At 38.6% G+C, this 6,417-nt stretch overlaps 1 pseudogene; it reads right to left on the reverse strand.

Moving 5' to 3' along the window:
• Positions 1-1,852: 1,852 nt before the first annotated feature.
• LOC117064600 lies at positions 1,853-2,565 on the reverse strand (annotated as a pseudogene).
• Positions 2,566-6,417: the final 3,852 nt, after the last annotated feature.

Genomic DNA, 6,417 nt, shown 5'->3' on the forward strand with positions numbered 1-6,417 from the left:
AAAAAATTTCAAAATTACTTGTCATCAAGGAACTTTACATTAAACCAATGAGATACTACAACACACCTACTTAAATGGCAAACAAACAACCCCAAAAAGAAAACCTGGCAAAGCAGCAAGAGTTCTCATTCATTACTGATGGGGACGAAAAATGTCATGTTGGAAAACAGTTTGTCAATGTTTTACAAAGCTAAACATAGTCTTACCATATAATTCAGCCATCATCTTCCTATTTAAAGACTTATTGCCACAGAAAATCTTGCAAGCAAGTGTTTACTGCAGCTTTATTCATAATCGACAAAGACTGGAAGCCACAAAGAGGTCATTCAATAGGTGAATAGATATTTATTCATTGATTAAAAAGAGATGAGCTATCAAGCCACAAAGGCTACGGATAGACTTTAGATGCATATTGCTAAGTGAAAGAGGTCAGTCTGAAAAGACCACACACTGTATGATTCCAATTACATGATATTCTGAAAAAGACAAACTATACAGAGGTAGTAAACAGATTCATGGTTCGGGGGAGGGGTAGAGGGTTAAACAGGTGAAGCACAATAGATCTTTAGGATAATACAACTATTCTGCATGATACTATAATGTTAGATACATGACATTATTTTCAAAGTTTATAGAATTTTGTAGCACAAAGAGAGAACTTTAATGTAGACAAAAAAAAAAAAAAAAAGAAAGAAAGAAACATTAGGAGCTCCAGGAATTCCAGGAAGGAATTCAGACTGTGATAAGAGACTCTGATTGTTATCGCAAATATACAAAACTACAGCACTGAAGGGGGTAGAATAGGTAATGACTTACATAACTTTAGTCTAGAAGTAAAGTCTGTAAGACTAAAGTCAAAAGGGACTCAAATAAGCACTATATGCTATTTGATAAAGTTGTTTCTTATGGAGAACAGATTAATAATCCAGATACTGCTACACACGTATACTGCAACTGAGCAATTAAGTAAATGTACAGTAGAAGCGTGGGAGCCAGGTTCCTCACTGTTAAAGAGGGAGGCTACAGATAAGCAAGGGGTTATAGATAAGCATGGAATGGTCCATGTGGTAACTCATTACAGTTGGAGACATCAGTATGAATTTATATTTAGCTTAATACAGATACAGAAATATTTATGGATAAATGTATATGCATAATGTACTATATACATATATATTTCCTTGTTCTGGTAGCGGAGAGGGGCTAGAAAAAAACAGCATCCCAGCAGCAATGAACACACCCAGAATCCAGATCTTGGTCTATAATACAATCACAGGAACCTTTAAAAAGAACCAGGATTCCTTGGAGAAATGGCTGATTACAGTATTGGGGCAGGAAACAAACAAGATGAGCCTCGAGCATCTTGTAATATCAGAAAGTAAGGAAGTGCTTAAAAATTAAAAGAAACTTACAATGATGGGTTTATGTTGGAGGAACAGAGGGACACAGAACCCAACTGCAAGAACTTCCAGTGGTCAAAGCTGGAACAATTTGAACAACAAAATACAGTAGTATTGGATTATAACCCAAAGTGTAACATGAATATCCATAAGTCCACATTGAAAATGACTAAATAAATAATTGATAGAGAAGAAACAAATGTCCCTTTCAAAAGAATTCCAAGTGAATCATGTAGATACTCCATTCTTTTTAATCATTAGTGATGTATGCAAACAACTTTCAAATACATTTTGACATCAAAGTCAGGCAATTCACTTGGAAGAACATTATAACGAAAACCACTGAATTTTTGTAGTAAGATGTTTAATGTCAACTTTGATTATGGGAATACTTTACATCTCATACAAAGAAAGCACTGGTACTTAGAAACTTAAGAAAATTACTAGAACTGTTAAGACTGAGGTGAAGAATTTGTACAGCCTTCCACAGTTTCAAAGAGGTAGTGATAGGTACTTGTCCTCCTGGCAATATCAAATGCAGTTTCTTCCAAGTTGTTTTTCAGCCCTGGCTTGATGTAACAACTCACCAGGAGGAGTTCTAGGGTATCCTTGCTGTCTCTGTTCCCAGCAGCAAGATGCAAGGGGGCCAAGAGGCCTTTTGTTTGGGCATTGATATCTGCATCATGCTGCAGTAAAGCCACTTGTATTATTCTACTTACAAGCACTGTGCAGGGGCGTCTAGCCATCCACAGTCACTGCATGAGCATCTGCTCCCTGCACAATGAGCTCCTGGACAATATCTAAGTGTCCACTGTAAGCTGCACGATGAAGAGGGGTATACTCATCTTCATCTCTAGTGTTCACATGAGCGACCTTTTCAGAAAGTAGTCTCCGCACTGTAGTAAGCCGATTTTTTTCAGCAGCCCAAAGAAACAATTTGCTTGGGCCTTTTTCCATTTTTTTTTTCTTGCAACTGATACCACTCTTCATTTTTTACATCTTGCTCCTCGTCTTCATCAGAACTGCCTACCCAAAGACTTTGAGTACCAGTAGGAATAAGGTGTCCATATGTTTCCAAAAATTAAAGTTGGTTAAAGTGTTCAGAAAAATCCAAGGAATTCCCTTGGTCTGGTATTCCATCATTATTTCCTTTTTCTTTTTCCATTTTTACTGCTATTCTAAATTAAAAGCATTTCAAATGCCAGGGTATAAATAACCTTTCTAGAGATGAATTATGACTGCTTTATTCATCAACATCTGACAGAAGGGAAAATAGCCGCCGTGCATCTCACTTCCGGGAGCATTTTTTAAAACAATTTTTCATTATTATACTTTAAGTTCTGGGGTACATATGCAGAATGTGCAGGTTTGTCACATAGGTATACATGTGCCATGGTGGTTTGCTGCACCCATCAACCCCTTACCCACACTAGGTATTTCTCCTAATGCTCTCCCTCCCCTTGTCCCCCACTCCCCAACAGGCCCCAGTGTGTGATATTCCCCTCCCTGTGTCCATGTGTTCTCATTGTTCAACTTCCACTTATGAGTGAGAACACGTGGTGTTTGGTTTTGTGTTTTTGTGTTAGTTTGCTGAGAATGATGGTTTCCATACTCCATTCTTAAGAAGGGGAGCATAAATCTGTACTCTTTAATTGTAGGCTTCTCATAGTGACTTCCTTTCAAAGAGTACAGCATGGAAATGAAGGAGGGAGGGAAAGAGTCACTTTACAGTGAAGAAACCCAACAAAACACCCATGGCCAGGCGATCAGGGCCAACATCAGCAGTGAGAAACCATGTTGATAAAATGTGATGAAAATGGCACTTTACCTCTGTGGTTTCCCCCCAAAGTCCACAATCTCAGTCTAATTGTGAGGAAAGATAACAGACAAATCCAATTTGAGAGGCATCCTACAAAATATCTGGCCAGTATTCAAAACTGTCAAGGTCATCAAAAATGAGAAAAGCAAGAGACGTTTTCATAGCTAAGAGGATCCTAAAGGGACATGATGTGAGTGTAAGGTAGAATCTTGGATAGGATCCTGGGACAGCAAAAGGACATAAGGAAAAACTAAGCAAATCTGAGTAACTATAAACTTTCAGTTATTAAAAATATGGTATCAATGTTGGTTCATTAGTTGTAACAAAAGTTAAGTGGCTAACAAGGGAAACTGGGCGTGGGGTATACCAGAACTCTGTATACGGTCTTAATTTTTCTGTACACCTATAACTGTTCTGAAAAAATAAATTCTATTGGGAAAAAAAGTTCCCCTGGTTTTGATTCCATTTATGTAGAGATTTGGGTCTTGTCTGCAATATGATTCTTCATTCAGTTCCTTACTCTTTGAACTATTTCCCTTTCTTGTCCCATATTGTTCTGCTTCTGCCACATTGATTCCATCACTGGGCAGTTCTAGCAGCTTAGAAACCCTATTATTGTGTTCATTTATTCATGGTTTCTGCCCTCATAGAGCAACATAGAATGAGTTTGCAGCCACAAAGCAGTTCTTCAGTCATTCAAGGATACTACTTTCTTGAAGCCGTCCTCCCAGGATTAAAATTAGGTAAATGCCCTCTCCATTCCTCATGTGGTGCCATTTCTGAATACTTCACTACCCTGGACACTTTCCTATGAGTATTTATGTTTGTTAAAATGAGGAACCTAGATCTAAATATGTTTTCCCTGTTGTATTCCAATCAGAATTAAGCATAATAGCATAATATCATTTTTTAAATTATATTTCCTCTTACCGACTGCTTAAAATATATATTATATCATTCTGGTTTTAGACCTCCATTTCAAGAAGGTGAGCTAAATATAATTAAGTTTCCTTTACACATGCTCCCACTGTCATTAAATGCGCCCCATTGATGAAATTTCAAACAATTCATTTAAATTCTCTACCTCATTCAGTTGTTCTCACTGTTTGAAATCAATAGCTGTTTTTAACTGACTTTCTGAATGAACTAACACTTTTCTTAGTCTTTATTGTATACAAAATCTTACATGTATGCCAAGGATGCATAGTAAACACACTCAAATACATGTCTTTTGTTCAGCAATGGGCTTTGTGTTGATTAGTAAAATCATAGCTCTCTCAAACAGGATATATCTCAATAGTACTTTTCCCATAGGGGTTAGCTGAGGTGTAAAATAGTGAATCAGTACCAAGGAATTTGGTGGCATGAAGTCTTAGGTTTTCATGCCGAGCGTAAAACCAAACATAGCAATAAAATAAAATGGTGATAGAATAACTCCCAGGGGAATATCGAAATTATAGTGCTCAGATATGAAAGCTGGAATTAGTTGCTACCTTTTTGTGTTCCAGAGTAAATCTTTCTTAACATTGCAGAGAAGTGATTTGGGACTTCTGACGTTTGGAAAGATGTCTTTATCCATTTGGATGATGTTTCTTTCAGGATTTGGCAATCTGTGCTATCCCTGACTCTCTCCTTGGGAAGAGTGTGGTAGGTATACATGTAAGTGTACAGCATCAGCTAAGAATTTCTGAACGTACTCAGTGAAGGCCCATATATATCTGTTGGGTGACTTGTTCGACAGCCCAACTTCCTGTTTTTCCCCCCTTCAACTCCACATGGATCCCAGGTTTCCCCTTTCCTCTGAGCCTGTTGCCCTCATTGATATTTTTGGCTTTTCCTCATGACCCAAAACCTTCTGTTTGGTTGTTTGATGTTATTCACTATGTCTGTTTATTAGAGTCTGCCATATATTTGCCTCTCCTGATAGTATATGGATAAATAAAATGTTAAAAGGTCACTTAATTGTGTGGCAATGGTTTTGAGGATGGAGCCATGTCCTGCATTTCTTGCTTTTTCCTCTTACATCAGCACTCCAAGGACACTGAAATATGGATGTACTCAGTGGTCCTTCTAAATCTACCAATGGATACAGCCTAAAAGGTTACCTAGGCCAAGTCCACTTAATCCCCCAAAATAAAGTTGATTCATTCAGAAGCAAAATCAATTTCATTTGATTACACTCTCAGAGCTGAGTGTCCAGAAAAATGCTTGTGCTTGAAAGAACTGACCAAATGTTGGATTTGGCACAGTTGGTGGCAAATCCAGTTTTATCTTTCTCCTCTATGCATGAGTAGGGGGAGAGAAAGATTTGTCTGTCCTTTTATAAACAGTTTGAAAGCAAAATGAGGCTGGCTACTTATGCTGCTGGGAATCTCACTTGGTTCAGAGATTTAGAATTAGTTTTGTGGTGTTTGACAGCTTATACCTCTCTGTCTAAGCTTGTGGTAACTGAAGTTGCCCAGTGGGAGGAAGGTTAAGTTGTCTTTCTGAACAGCTTCTAGTCATCCTTCTTTGCAGACCCAGAGGCAGCTCTGGTGGTTCAAAAAGAACAAATAATTTCATCCCCCAGGAGGAAGCATTGCTTGAGAGCAATAACTGCATTTTCTACCCCATCAGAGCTTATCTGTATACTTGGGATAGTGCTGACTATATTTAGCATGCACCATAATCGTGGTGTGGTCCAGTGATGTCTCTGCTGTTCCTTCCTCAAACGTTGGTGTTTCCAAGAAGCAAGCTCTCGGAGCTAGTATCCATTCCTCCCCTTCTGGGTGGGGAGCCTGCTGTGTAACCATCAGTGTCTCCCCTGGCCAACCTCCAACAGGGTATGATTTTGCTTCCCTTTTGGAAAGATATTCCCAGAAATTAGGATTGCAAGCCAGAAGGCCCCTGAGCAAATGGATTGGAAGTTTCAGAAGTTTTGATTGTTGCTGAGATTTGTTTCCCTGTCTTAGTCAAAGAAATTTGGGGTGGCAAATTGATTTCATTTGTGTGTCAATTCAGATCAATTGGTATGCACAGAAGAACTGTGTGGAGAGACTTTCAGGACATGTCTTATCTCGGGTGTTGAGTAAAAATAGAGCCTGACTGTTTAGAGATAGCTGTCTGGAGTGGGAGGCAGCCCCACTGAGGCACTGGGTTTGAGTGCCTCAGAGTTGTCCACAAAGGGATGCAACAATTGTGGAGCATTCTATATATACC

The sequence above is a fragment of the Trachypithecus francoisi genome, unplaced genomic scaffold (assembly GCF_009764315.1).
Source record: "Trachypithecus francoisi isolate TF-2019V2 unplaced genomic scaffold, Tfra_2.0 Lachesis_group2, whole genome shotgun sequence".
NCBI lineage: Eukaryota > Metazoa > Chordata > Mammalia > Primates > Cercopithecidae > Trachypithecus > Trachypithecus francoisi.